Raw genomic sequence first — 15,852 nt, forward strand, 5'->3', positions numbered from 1 at the left:
CTCCAATTGTTTTGAAGGCATTTTTTTCAAGTAGGAAAGCAATACTTTAGGAATAATCTAAAGAAGGAGCTTACAATATGGGAAGTGGATCAGGTTTTTGAGAGTTACCTGCAAATGCTTTCTTTCTGAAGGGCATAAAAATGCAAAGAAGTACTACAATTTACTCACAGGAAGGAGAGAAAGCCTGAAAAATTGAAACAGATCATTCCCAATCAGTTGAAATCATGCCACAGTTTTCTGGTGACCCATGAAATCTGCAGAGTAGAATCAGATGTTTCTTGAAGAATCGAGCCATAGGTAACAGTGTCCTCTTCCTTCTCAGTGCAGCTATCAATGTCACTTTAAGGCTGCGAGTGTTTAGTTAAAAATTTATTTTTTCTCCTTTTTTTTTTTTTTTTTTTAATTCTGGACTAACAATGTGATTTCTGGCTACAAAGATGTGCATTATTTTCCACATCTTTAAGAAGGAGGGAAATCTTACTTGCTTAACACACTTTGAAAGCTTCAATTATGTGGTAATACTGGAAAATTACCAGAATGCACATAAACCAGCTTTCCCAACAGCCAATATTCCCCATCCCCTGGGCCCTGAACCTCTATTTGTATGGACATTTTTCCCTTGCAAAACTTCTCTAAAGTTTGGCAAACAAGTGCCTGCAAATTCCAGCAAGCATAACCATCTCTCCTCCTGTATAAGGCTGTGTCACAAACCAAAGCTAAAACATGTCACTGTGATCTCTGAGCAAGAATGCTTTAAAGATATGAGATGGCTGGTGCACTGTTTCAAACTTCTATTCCAAGTTGCCATTGCTGGACAGGGTGTTGAGTCCTCACTAAGCTCAAAATGGAGATGTGAGGTCATGTCAAGAAAGGGCAGGATGTTGCTGCTAAAGAATTAGTAAGAAAAGCTTTACCTTCATAGGCATGTATGGTTCCATTGGCTTAACTTTGCCTTTTCCCTGAGAAAGCTTAAGGGTTGATTGAAGACTTCAGTGAAATGAAAAGATTCTCAGGACTTTCAATTACTCCATGATTATCATAGAAAATAAGCTGTCACAAACCTTGGTAATAGTAAGTGCAGCAGTAAGATTTGCATTGCAAAATGCATGGTGAAGTGATGATGTTTTCTATAAAAGGTGTGTGGTCAAATCTCTGTTGGTGTAAATAAGTATAAATTCTGCTGGAGATGACACATGGTATGCATATTGTGTGTGTGGGAGAAGGGGAGAGGGAATGAGAAAAGGAAGACATCTAATTTCCAGTATTCTTTTTTTTCAGTTCTTTCTTCTAGATTGCATTCATTCTCCCCTGCTGACTGTCTCCCTGTAGTGATAATGAGGCACAAAGGTCTTCAGGGAGCGAACATTTGGCATTTAATTTATTTTGCTGTTCCAGGTGGCCTTTAACTTAGGTGGATCACTCCCCCAGCCCACCCCCCACCTCCACCCCCACCTCATCATCCCCTTATTCTCTGTAGCAACAATCACAGCACAGAGGTATCATTGCTTGGAGATGTATGAAACATAATACAAAACTTTGCTCACCCTCCCTTCCACTCCTTCCCCAGCAAACCCTGAAAGGTCTAACTGGAACTGCCAGTGTCAGTTCACCTTAAGCATAGATGGCAGGAGGTATTTAATGTAATTCTCTCAGGGGACAGAAAATGAGATTGCACAGGTCATCTGCCCAGTCACATTCTCTACTAGAGAAGAGCTCCTCAGTAACAGTCTCCTGTTACAACTGTTACAGCAATGAATATAATCTGGTGCTCAAGGAAAACACTGAATAATCCACAAACTTGAACAGGCCACAAAAATTCTTCTAATTCCTTAGGCTACAGAGTAGCCACAGAACATATTTTCCTGTTTTCAATGAAAAAAAAAAATATATATATATATATACTAACAAATAAAATTTTAAATTAGCAAGTTGACCAACCTTAGTAAGTAGCTTTTTGTATGTTCTGAAAGTCTGTTTACAGTATTCAGAATTTTAGGATGCAAGACACTCTATTAAGAAATCCAAATAAACAGCTGTGATGTTAATGCAGTTAGTGAAAAAGAAGTCACCAGTCCTGTTTTGCAGAGAGAATCACAGGAATCTATGGGGCACAAAGGTAGAAATGGAAGCCAAGATTCTTCTAATATAGATTAGACAAAATCTAGGAGAAGAAAGCACTGTACTTCAATATTATCAGCCTCAGTAAGGGTTTATTGTTCACTGTTTTTTTTTAAAGGACAGGGATACTGACAGACATTGCAAGTGTACATAACATATGCCAATGCCTCTTGTTTGGGGTTAAAAGATTTTGGAAAAGAGACAGACAGAGATATAAGAAAAACAAATATTTTGAGCAACTGTATTCAGGTTTCATTCCAACACATTTTTTTATTGCCTATAATTCAGCTTCTTGTTAAGAATGCAGCAAGGACAAGCATTATTATCTAAAAGCTGGTCTTTATATATTACAGCTCCTGCACTTACACCCTTCTGGCTTTATAGTGTTTCAAAGCTCTTAGATCTTAATTTGCTCTTATGTTGAAGGGCTGTAATACTGGAAAAACAGCAGCAACTACACAACATTCTCATCTTCATACATTTTTTTGATCCCTTGAAAAACACTTTACAGATAATCAATGAGCCACTGCAAACCCACAGTATTTCTTCTTACATGACTTCTTGGCCTCGTTACATTTTATAAAATGTTATGAGACCTGCTATCTGATGATATATAAGCAGGTAAAATAACATCCAGGTATCTTTCAGACAAAATTTTGCAAAAGGCTTGATCTTGAGGTATTGATAAAACTTGTCAAAACAATTAGCTTATCAGTTTGAGAGACAGTTAAAATAAGTCTGCTCTCTGCAAGCACTTAATCTCTCGCAGAGCTCGACATGTACTGGGGGTGGAAGCATTGCCCCCAGGACCATGCCCAGGAGAAGACGCTCTCCCATGCAGTTGGGGCAGGGCAGAGGTCTGACAGGATGAGACAGAGTCAAGCATGGAGCTCACTGCAGAAGAGATGCCATGGACAAGTGCTAGGGAAGGTCATTAGGCACGCCACCTAAGACCACCTCTTTCATTTCAGACTTCTCCTCTATCAAACACAGCCTAGGACCTACTGTGACATTTGGCAGTGTAGTCTGGGTTGTGCTGGCCTGAAAAATTAGAGAGAAGGACATGGTTTATCTGTGCCCACCAGCCTGCAAAAAATTGAATTTAGGGGAAAAAAATCACTTTTGTGTTCATTACAAAGAAGTCCTGTGTGTTCTCCACAAGACAACGTGTACATTCAGAAATGTGTATAGACAGACAGACCAGCTGTCTTTCATGAAAGAAAAAATCATAATGGTCACCATAGTGACCATTTACTTAAGATATTTCTACATATGGATCAAAATGTTTGCAAGACCTTCCTGCCTTTTGCAACATTTGAGAATTGCCCTGCAGCATGTTTCTCTCACTTTTTGACCTCTACAGTGCCCATCCTCCAAGACTGCTGCTTATTTCCCCTGTAACTCAGTCCTCACAGGTTTGAAAACTAATCCTGGTATTTCAAAACAGCTTCCATTCCCTAACTACTCTCTATCCAAATTTGAGTTTACTTCTTAGAAAGGCTGCCAGCAGAGCCAGTTGAAATGAGGTAGAGAAGGCAGATGCCTTGGGAACAAGCTACCCATTCTGCCACCCAGGGAGGAGTGGGGACAACAATCAGCGCGACGTGTCCACAGCACTGGGCAACCCAGCCCTGATACTTGCCCCAGAGCTCCAAGGGCTCTGTCCCATGTCCAAGGGAGGGCTCAGAGGCTCAGGATGACAGGGCACACAATGGCTGGTCTTTATTGCTTTACCTACTCCACAGAATGTGCACCACATCTCATGCCAGCCCAGCACTGCCTCTTTCCTTTCCCAGTGCAGAATCACAGGTACCAGCTTTCTCCATCTGGCAACCACCTGAGAGGTCCAAGGAGTCAGTAAGCTGCTGTGTACCCATGGGAGGAACAAGATGCTGAGCAGAGGTGCAAAGAGAGCAATTTCCAGAGGGGATTTGAACAGCAGCTTTGTGGGATAGAGAAGAAATTCACCTGGGGTGATCTAAGAGAAACTCTTCTACACTCAGCCATTTACTCTTCAGCCCCTGCTGACCCTACCAGCCTTATTCTTTCTGATGTTACAAAGTGACTTTTTGCTGCTCTGCCAAAGACAAGAGTGAGTTATTCTGTTCTCTTTCCTAGGAATCAAAATTCGACCTTGCCAACTTTGCTAGGAAGCCCTCCCCATGGCCACCTGCTGTGTGTCTCTACGCTCCAACACACACCTTTTTGTACCTGACATGAAGCTAAGCTCTAACAGAATTTTTTTAAACCATTACACTCACTTTCTACCCCCTTCTTCTCATACATTTCTTTTTTTCCCCCAATTTACAAACAGGATGCCCTTTCAATTATGAAAGTATAGTAATTATACCAAAATTTGTGGAGATGCATAGTCTACCCAGAAATGATTGTCCAGTTTTTGTGGGCTTAGCTGATGCTCACTCACTGTTTCATTTCTAAGTAAGCTAAATAAACAACACAACTGATGCAAAGTAGCAGGAAATAACAAGAAAATATTCTTTGAAAATCATTAGAGAGATCTTGTCTGAGTCAATGGCTTCAGAATTTCAGTCCCAAAATAGATGTTTCCTGTTCTTGAACTTCGGTTATTACTATTTTACAAGCAGTTACCCATAGCAGATTATCTTGCTTTATCACAAAAGATGGCAAAGATATGAGGGAAATTAAAACCCAGGATGTTTCTACCAAGATAGAGCAGTACAAAAAATTACTTGGCAGTCAAAAAGGAGAGAAATAACCAAATCAGTGTTTGTTCTGCTCTATTGAATAATTTTTTTGTAAACACACCAAAAATAGTTATGCTGTTTCCAGAAGAAAAAAAAAAAAAAAAAAGACTGCTGATCATCAGCAAGGTGTGTTGAATTCAGCCTTTATTCTGAGCCCACACAGCCTAACCATATCAGTTATGCATCTGGAACTTCCATAAATGAGCTGTGAATCTTATTGAAAGCCTCTCTGAAGCTGTGAGGTCCCCATGAGATCGTTTTGTCTTTCCAATGGCAGAGCCACTTATCCTGCACTGAGCTGTCAGTTTACGACCTCTTTTTCAGACTACAGAGATATTGCAATAAGGCTGCAGCAGAGCCTGTGAGTCGCTGTCACACAGCCAAACTGGCTCTGAGGATGCCCAGCTGACCTGCTGAGCCTCATGGCCACATCAAGGCAACCAGGGTGGATTTCTGGATAGCAAGACCTACCCGGGACCCTTCTCCACAGTACCTTTTTCAGCATCCAGAATTGGACTGGAAATATTTGTAATATTCTCATCACTTTGATAGCACCTGTGGTATCACAAAGAGAAGGTTTTGTTTTCCTTGTTGGTCACCTCCTTTTGTAAGGGTTTACCTGACTGCCTTACTGCAAAAGAAAAGCATTTTGTTGAAACCCAAATTTTACAGAAAGAAGGAAGGAGAGGAAACGTGGTCCAGTTTATCCCACTTATCAAAAATATAACTGTTTTCTTTACATTTATCTGACATAAAGGAAATTTAAGCCAAAATAGCTGTCTCACAGCACGATTAAAACTGAGACTTAAGAGACACTTCGGTCGCATTTACAGGCAGACATGTATGCAGGCCCTACTCTCAACAGAAGGGAATCTATGCCAAGGAAGCAGCTCTACCAAAACCAGAGTATAACAACCCGTGTCTGACACAGGGCATGCTGCAGCTCCCAGGTCTTCTTGTCAGCCTAAATGCAGGCGTAGCTAGACCACATTCTTCCGTGATACCCTGCAGATTTGCTTGGATGTTAAAAGATATTTAACTGAGTTACAAAGCATGTGTTTCATCCTGTTTAGCTGCTCTGCACACATTATTGTGATGATAACTCATTACTGTGATTGTATCTCACTATCTTTATGAATAAAAAAGTCTGCCAAATATTTGCAGTAATAAAATACTTATGTAGCTAAAAGCAAAGTGTCTGTGACTTTTCTATCTTGTTGTCTCAAGTATTGTCAAGTGTTGTCACAATTTTCATTATTATTCTTTCTTAAATATCTTTTTAAAAATAGGACAAAACTCTGCTGGTGAGGTGTGTTTGTAGGGCACTTAGGAAGATGTTACTGTTTCATACCTGATGTGTTACATTGCCTCTAGTTTTTCTATTACATCCGTTCAGATTGTTCTTAACACATCCTAGGGGGAACAACACATTCTGTCAAAATGCTTATAGACAGTTAGTGCTAATTGTGAGATTAATTTGATCTAGACAATTTTCAGCTGAATTCTATACTAGAAACCTCTCTGATTGTTTATTTATTTATTTATTTTCCCAGATTATGTTTGTTAAATATTGGTTAAAAGCAGAATCATTAGTTTGGAAAAATACTCTCAGCCACAATTTTTTCTAACAGCCTATGTCTTAAAGCTAAATCCTGTTATTAAAGTGGTTCTTTTCAGTTTGCGCTTCCTCCAAGTGTATCTAAACTTAAAACACTAAAAAACATGTATATTAGTCTGATGAGATCCTTAAAGTGACAAGGAATTGGCCACTAAAAGACATTTATGGATGTGTGTTAAAAGGCCTGTAGATACTCCAAATCACTTGAAATAGGTTTACCACAGTAGTACACTTTTCATCAGAATCCATTTCCCATTTCATGTTATAGCAGATTTTATTGATCATAAATCCACAAAGCTGACTCCTCACACAGGGGCCTAGACTCACTAGAGGAAGACGAGAAAGTAAAGTTTGGGGAGCTAATGTCCTCAGTGCCCAAACACATCTCTGTGTCTGCAGGCCACTGTGCTGAATTTCTTCGGGGATGAGCAACCCCTGGAGGTGCAAAAGGCTCTACAGCTCCTCCTATATCTTGCTCTCTGCTGTGTTATCTGCTATAAAGTCAAGATGCTGAATTCCCCAGAGCACAATGCTAGTCATCTCCCAGCAATATACACCCAAAAAGGACTTTTTTTTTTCCTGTTGAATATATTTGTTTGTATACAATCACTGATGATGGATAGCAACAAGTGTGCTTCCCCCATGGGTGCTCAAGGCAAATTCTTCCTCTGTCTGCCATAAGTAGCCAAAGTCTAGGGTTTTGTGTGTTGAAGAAAGGCAGACACTCACAACTCTTCACTGAGTAAGGCATTTAATAATAGTCATTTTTTTGCTGAGCTCTGCATTGTTCTATGTCAGGTAATCCTGCTGTGAGCATGCTCAGCATCCTGTGGGAAGGCAGTGCCTCTTCTGGGGACACAAGAGTTAGGTTCTCACATCAGGAAGTGACGCTGAGTGCTACACATGACACCAAAGTAGGAGGTTTAGACAGTAGAGAACCTCTTCTGAATTGGTCTTGCATTTATATTTTTAGTTTGGTAAATGAAGAAAAATTTTGTACTCTTTGATATAAGAGGAGAAAGAGAGAGAGGGAGGGGGAGAGAGAGAGAGAGAGAGAGAGACTGTAAATCAAAATGGCTGTAAACATCAACTCTGGTATTATTCATCTTGTTCAGCTAGATCTGATTCAGTACTTTGCATGCTCATGCTCTATGTTAGGAAGGGCTTTGTATTTTTTCTCAATTTTTTACTTTTCTTTTAGTCAGTCCCCTGTAAAGGTTCATTAGATTTGCTCAACCCCAGACATTTGAATAGCTGCATATATTTAAGATTGTGAATGGACAACAAACTGAAAATCATACTGAGCTAGCAGTACCACAGGACTTTTAAAGGAAGTTGAAAGCAAAATTTCCCAAAGACATACCTGTTCAGAGACAGAAAGTCAAGCTTTCAAAACAGGAAGCAGCGATCACTGGTGGGGACTTTTCAGAGGTGAAAGTGCAGTAGAACCTTCAAAGCCAAGTGCAGTCTCTAATGAATACCTCTCTGTAGCACACCTCATCAGACCATCAAAACACTTGCCTTCCTAGACATGCTGCGGGTGGTCTGAAAAGTTTGGCTGAGTCTGTGTTTGTGTGTGTGTTTGAGTGTAGATAAACATTTCCTGTCTGTATTTTCTCTAAATCTATTAATTAAATTCTATGGCATACATTTTTATTTTTTTTTTCACCAATATTATGTCAATTCTCTTTTCTGGAAGGATATTACTAAGGTATCTTGAAACAACTTCTGAAATCAGTATATTTTGTACTGTTTCACAACCCTATGAAATACCAACATTGATATATAAAAAGATATTTTCAGCAGTATTTTCAGGACAGGAGCTGGTCTCTGTCTTTGCATTTACAGTTGTATTTTCAGATGACTTAAACCAGTACAGTTAAAGGTCTTCAGCAAATATATGAGACCAAAGTTCTGCTCTGCCTTCTCTACAGCTGGCTTTAATTCTTTCTGAAGCATCTTCCTGTCCTGCGAATACTTTAATTTGCTATTGAATTTCAATGTTGTCATTAGCAGAAAGACACTGGAGCTGAAACTAGGTATTGATTTCTGTTTGGACTTTATTTGTTTTTGGTTTTAAGAATGTTTTGAGCAAACAACCCAGAGCTGGAAGGAAAAAAACAAAGTAGGGCAGGTCTTGGACCTGGGAACATTTCAGACCCCTCCTATCAACAGAACAGATAACTAGGTTATGGAGATGGAGGACAAGGAAAACATAAACTATATAAATTAAATTGTGCTTCTGTTTATACATTCTGCCCTGCTGAAAAACTCCAAGCACTGGTAACTCATTTCTTCTGAAAGGAGAAGGAAATTGCCCAGAAACAGCAAGAGTCAAAAGCTGGATCATTTTTTACTGCCTCACAACAAGCTGCTGAGTGATTTTAAATTACTAGGTCACCGTCATGGATTGAAATGTTCCAAGAATCCTGGCATTTTGTTTGGAACAAGAATTAAAATCCCAGAGAATTATTAAATCTCAGGAACCCTGAGAGTAGATAAACCACAGCATAAAAAATAGAGAAAGCTGGATAAAAACAATGTGAATACGAAACACTAGGACTTACTGGTATTGTATCTGTAGGTGCCTGCATGTAATCTATTTCTAGGTTTCTTTTGAAGTGCTTTAGTTACTTACATTTTGTCTAAAAAGAAAATAGCATATCATTTTTAGGGTGTGTTTAGGAAAGCAACTTTTTCCCTGCGGCATAATTTAGCCACAGTACAAACAAAAGAACATGAGTAACAATCACTGTCTAATAACAGTGATCAAAATCAGTAGCAAGTAATGTGTTGATATTTCAAGTTTATTAATTCAATGGATTCTATTTTGCCATTTGATGAATGGGATTTTTAATTTATACAGTTTGTTGCTCAAATAAGAACTGTTTGTTATATGCAACATTGGCCTAAACAGCATTGGAAGAAAAGAAATCTAGATTATTCACAACATGAATTACAGTTTCTTTTTGTCTTGGTTGCACAGTACATAGCAGGAAGTGGCTGAAGTATCTAATCTCTGTTAGCAGCAGCAGTAAGGTTATCCAGGCTCCAGAGTTAATCTCTTTGCAGACCTCTCTCCAGTCATCCTTGTCATGCTACAGACACCTGTCCTGATCCCCCCTCAGGCTGTTTGCTAGTCTGTGCAGAAGGCTGTCCTGTCATTTAGCCTGTACTTATCTCCTTGTTCCGCCTATCAGCCCTTCCTTGACAGTCCAGATGCCCTTTAAGTCTTTAATGAGTTAAGGATGATCTGAAATGCAATAGAGGAAAGATTCTGAAAGCAGAGGCAGATTTCTTCTTGGATCTGAGTGACCTGGAAACTCAAGTTATGCATCTTATTACAGGAAAAAATAAAAAAGTGAATAAAAATGAAAAAAATAATAACAACAACAACAACAACAACAACAACAATAATAATAATAATAAAGCCTCTCTATATATCAAGAAATTACTGTTACAAATAATCCCACATGCCACATTTTTATTGTGTGGTCTCATGAGCAGGACTGCATTCAAGGCTTACATGTTCAAAGCCGCAAAAAGCAACATTCACATTTGAGATCTTCCCAAATGCACAGCCAAGCTGTCACATGTACAGATTTCCCATGGACAGTAACAAGGGATGTGTCACATATGCTAGAGACAAAAACTTGCCATCAGAGTCACCTTATAGTCCAAACAAGACTATACTGCTGATTAATAGAAGCATTTGCAGCAACTGAACCTGAATTCGAGTTGGGATCCATTACAATAGCAACATGCTCAACCCACAGAATATCTAGTGCAGATCATGGAGTAAAGAAGGAATCACAACTTGTTCTAACTTTCAGGAAAAACAGCTGGAGAGCTAAGAAACACTCTGGGCCTGCCAGTCCTAAAGTAGCAACCCCTTACGGCTGCTCACAGCAAGATATGCTAGTGATGGCGTCAGTGTTTGGGTGAAGTTATTTCATTTTTTCCCACTCCTACGGCTCAGTGTACATGAAATTTGTATATGGGAACTAGAGGTCACCTAATCCTCCTACAGGTAAGACAAACCACTGTCTTAGTTGTGAACAGTAAAAACTTGTTAAAGATTGTCACATATGCAAGCACACACTCTGCCTTTTTCTGTCACCTATTATTTAGCCCATTTCCATGCACCAGACAGGAGAAATTAACTTGCAGATTTCCGCTGACATAGTACATGACAAACTCATCTGGGGCAATGATGAAGTTTGACTGAGGAAGGGATTAATTCCAAGAAACAGTAAACCTTTCAATTTTTTTTCTCCATTCCTTGCAATGTGTTGGGCTTTTTAATAAGAGGACATAGCTTAAATGTGGGATAAAAACAGAGGAAACATTCTGAATTAAGAAGGGACAATATTCAGTGGGAAACTATCCCTTGTAAGAAGTTTGTATGGGCTAATCCTTCTTTCCAATAAATCTTCAAAATATTTTTAATATGAATCTCTGTTTTCAGAGAGCTGTTGGCAAATTCATAAAGCCCAGGCTGTGCCTAGTATAACTCCACAAGAGTGAGCAGTAAAGCTAACTGCTGGACACAGTATATTCATTATAGGTTGATATATGAGTTATGATTTAATTGTCTCTATTCTTTTGGTAAATATTTTCTACTTGCAGGTACTTTCTTTTTCAATAAATTTCTCTCAATGAAACAGGAATATTTATCCTAAAGTTGAAAGAAAAAGAAAACACACGATAAGCCTAATCAAGTTCAGAAAATGGTAAATTGCTGTACTCCAGCATGAAAAGCAGGGTTGCACACACAATCATGGCAGTAATGTATGAATAATCTATATACAGTAAAATCGTAGCAGTAACTATATATAAAACTCATAATTAAGAGATTTTTATTTTAAATTTGTTCCACAAGGAATATTCTCTAAAAAGGTCTCAAGCACATTTACATTGTCACTGCAAAGAATGAAACTGTTTTAAGAAGATTTCAATGGAAAAAATAACTGTTACATAAAATTGCAAGCATTAAACCAAATAAATAAATAAATAAATAATAGCCTTATCATTGAAATAGCCTGAAAATTGTAAATATGTTTTTTGTATCTTATAACTGGAAGTAAGTAACCTGAAAGTCTTTGTGCCTATTAGCCCATCTTAACCAACACGTTATATTTTGAGAAGAAAATACAGTTATATAGGTGAAAATATATGGAAAATGGGGGGGAACGAAACATTATAAGGACAGAGTTATATCACACCAGATTAACCTGTCATATCTAATAAGATAAACTAGAATGTGATAAGCCTAACACACCTTGACTATGGTAAATCTTTTGCTATAATATGAGGAAGTCGTTAAACTGAAGAAAACAGAGATGAGAAAACCACTAGCACAGTAAGAGAGATTGAAACAAGCAAAGGCAGTAGGTCATTCCGAATGTGCCACGTTGGAGGTGAGCTACAAGTTCAGTTTTGAAATGATCATAATTGAGACTGGACCTTTGTATCATGTTTGTACTCTTGGCAAGAGTTAATGCTAATGACATAAACTATGCCATTTGCGCAGCCAGCTCAAATACTTCTATATTCCCTTTCTCATAGCTCTGCTGCTTGCATTCACATTCAAACACATCGAGCGTCCTCAGGGACCTAGCACAGACAGAGTCCAGGGCAAAGGATGGCTATAGTGGCTACTGGTTAATCCTTTCTTCTGAGCCTGGGTACGTTTCTACCTCAACATAATGTGCCAGAGCTCTTTGATAGCCTTCCTGTGAGCCATATTAATGATCAGAACTTCCACTAAACTGTGCACCTTGCAGAGACCTCTCACCTGCCTCACCGTCATGGCCTCATACCCCTCCTAGCTTCATCACCAGCCACAAGATCACTGCACAAAATAGCTGCAGAAGGATCGTGAATGCACAGTTCTTCAGCTCTCTAATAACAATGCTGAGGTCCAAACTGTGGAAGTAAGGTTTAAGGTCTATCCACATGCACCACAGCCATAGCACTTCCATGAAGAACCCACACTGGAACTGGAAATCTTCTCCTTAGCAACATTGTGGTTACAGTCACGAAAAATGGATTCTCACACCTTCTTTCAGTGAGTGTGTTGAGTGTTGCAGGATTTTTACTATGACCAAGAACTTTCCCTTCTTTTTGGTCACCATCCACCCAAAATACATACATTGAAAAGTAAATTCAGAACTAAAGTTTGTCTTCCATGTTGTTTCTATTTACCATAATTAAATATATATATATAATTAATTAGACAGAAATGCATGCCTTTCCATCCCTGAAATACGTGCATTCCGATTCCTGAAATACTGTTTCTAACTGCTTGGCACCAGAATTTTTTATCATATTCCGCTGAAATACCAACAATACATACTAGAAGAGGAAAAAGTATTTAACAGTTGATGGATTATACCAATAAAAATAAAGATAAATATTCTTTGGTATTTTCCAGCTTTGAATAAAAACACACTCACCATAGTAGGAGGAACTGAATGAGGACCCAGAAAAGTAGGTAGACTGGTTACCATTTTCATCACTTAAAAAAGTGGTTGATTAGATTTATGTATTAGTACTAATATAAGAACATGTCTTATCTTGGCATTTACATAATAAATAATAAAGTGAGAAAGGAAATATGTAGTTGACTCTTTATGAACACAGGAAAATATTCAAGATACATATAACTGTAGAAAAGCTAATTGCTCACAGCAACGTTTATTTGCCATTTCAGCACTGTCTTGCATGAAGTTCACCCAAAGAAATGAGCAGATGTTATACAGAATGTAATGACAGCAACACACACAGAAATGGAAGGAAGCCAAAAATACGATAAGGCCTCTGGATGTTTCATTCACCAACGTTCTGCTATAAAATGCTCTTTGAAAACAGTTTCAAAACAGTACTGAGCCATTTCTAACAGCTGTTGTGGAAAGAAGTATATGATCAACAGAGAAACAGAATAAGAACATCTGTTCTAATGTCTTCTACAGCTGAGACATTTCTGTGCTTTTCGTCCAAGAGTTTATTTTTCATCTAAGAAAAATCTTTACTGTCATATAGTATGTGATTGTTTTACCACTTAGCAAGACAGAAACTAAGCTACTTCATTTGGTTAAGCCCAAGGAGGACTCACTCCTAAACCTGTCAGGCCTGACTGCCCCAGACCTGCAAGGTTTTCTGGAACAAGGACTGAGGGAAGGTGTTCACTGAGCTCTGGAGCAACCCACTGTCATGTTAGACATCGAGTTCTTAGTGTCAGAGAGGCAGTGGGCATTGCTTCTCATGCCAGCATCTTCAGATGATCACACCAGATCAGACATTTTCATTTCTTTCCAAAGATCACCCCAAGACTACCAATATATACTGATTCTGTATTCATCAGTCTGCAGACTTGTGAGTGCTGCACCAAGAGTGTGCTCTTTGTGGCATATGTGTACAGAGGAGAATCTGTCAGATGTACGACAGACAAGCATGCATGGATACTCAGAGGTGTACTTACAATGCAAAATACCTAAATTTTGCTCAGGTTTCATGCTGGATGCTCATCTGAGGTTCCTTCCTTATGGAGTTATGTGTTATTACTCTTACAGAGAAAGTATCTTATTAAAAATGAGAGAAGTGTGCTGTAAGGCAACTGCTTAGTAAGCTTGTTTTGTACTATATACAGTTTGACAGATTATAGAAGGATCAAGATAGAGCTGTCCAGTTACTTCACACCTAAAAGTGGGTAACAAAATAGGAAACCTCTTAGGCAAAACCAGACAACTTTCCACACCAATAGAAGTACAAGTTTGCACCATTTATTTTTGTGAGGAACTAATTTTGAAAAGTGTAATAGCCCTAACCCTTTCACCTCCAGCAGTGTTAAACTCTAAGATGCAGTCAGATGTATTAGCCAGCACTGGCAGATACTGTGGACATTTGAGGACACACTCCTAAGAAATTGTTGAGGAGAGACAACAGTACAACCATTCCAGCAGCAGCCAGCCTAGACAGCTCTGTCCCAGCTTACTCTGTATTTGAGTGACTCATAAACCCAGTGAAACCATAGCAGTAAAAACACAAAAAAAGCATAGAAGGCACTGTAAAGGTGGGTCAAAGGAAAACAGTATTTGTTTGGAGAGGTGAGAACTACCTATATGGTAAAATGGATTTCTGTAGTGGAAAAAATATTATGAGACAAACTTGTCAGGGGATTAGACAGAGTGGACTATTGGGGTAGCTAATCAGTAGGCAGCAAAGGGATTGGCTACATGACAACTGGCCATGATGGAGATGTGTCTTCAGGATTCCACAGGAATCACTGAGGCAACAAGTTATTTGAAACCTTCATCAATAACCTAGAAAAGACAGTAAAAGAAAAAAAAAAAAAAAGTAATCTCTAAACAACCTATTAAACTCTTTGAAGTAAGAAAATGCCATCTCACTGTCAAGGAACATGGGAAAGATCACACAAAATTGTGAATGGGCTAAAGAAAGGTCAAATGAACTTCAATCTGAATAAAGCATCTAGGCAAAAATAACCCAAGTCATAATGATCCCAAGCTCGTGTTGAACCCTGAAGTGGCAGTCCTGTCACGGAAAGGAGATGGTGAGGTCACTTTTTTTTTTTTTTTTTTTTTCCAATTAATATTCGAGGTCTCTATTTAGCCTTCCCATATGTAACATTCTAATAGATACGTAATATATTTCTTTTTTTACATCCATCATGCTTCAATATTTTAATGCTCAGGATCACTATAATGCAAGAGACTTGGCTGCACCTTAATACAATGTCAGATTTTGTAAGCTTCCTTTCAAAAGAACAGGAAACATTCCCTTTAAAATATTGCATTTGGTGGTTTGGCCTTGAAAAATGTACATGATGGACAAGTTCAAAGGCATCAGTCAGATGCACAGTGCTTTGTCTGGTGGGGCAGAAGAGAAACTGAATAACACCTGTCCTGTTTTTTTTTTTTTGTTTCTTTGTTTTGTTTTGTTTTTCTGTAAGCTTAATTTCATTCAAAAGAGCTTTCTTCCACACATTAACCAAAGCCATCTTTACAAGTATCCATGCCATTCCATTATACCAGATAATTGTAACATTTTTTCTGAATTGACATGGGGGCTACTTGTTAGTGTTTTGCTGTTTTGTTTTTGTTTGTTTGTTTGTTATTTTTCTCTTAGCTTCTGATTTTATTTTTTTTTTAATCAAACCAGTTAATTGTGGATGAGCAATAGGGATTTCCTATTTAGTGTTCTAGAGCTGGTAGACTTTAACATTGTATCTGACCAGCCAGCAAAGTACAGAAGACTTTCTACACTTTCAAGCTGATCAGAAGCCAAGCCCTTTAAAACAAAAATCTACAGACCTCATTAAGGTTTTCAGTGATGTCAGAACAGTGCTAACATCCTCAAAGGTAAGGG

Source organism: Anser cygnoides, chromosome Z (assembly GCF_040182565.1).
Source record: "Anser cygnoides isolate HZ-2024a breed goose chromosome Z, Taihu_goose_T2T_genome, whole genome shotgun sequence".
NCBI classification, from domain to species: Eukaryota; Metazoa; Chordata; class Aves; order Anseriformes; family Anatidae; genus Anser; species Anser cygnoides.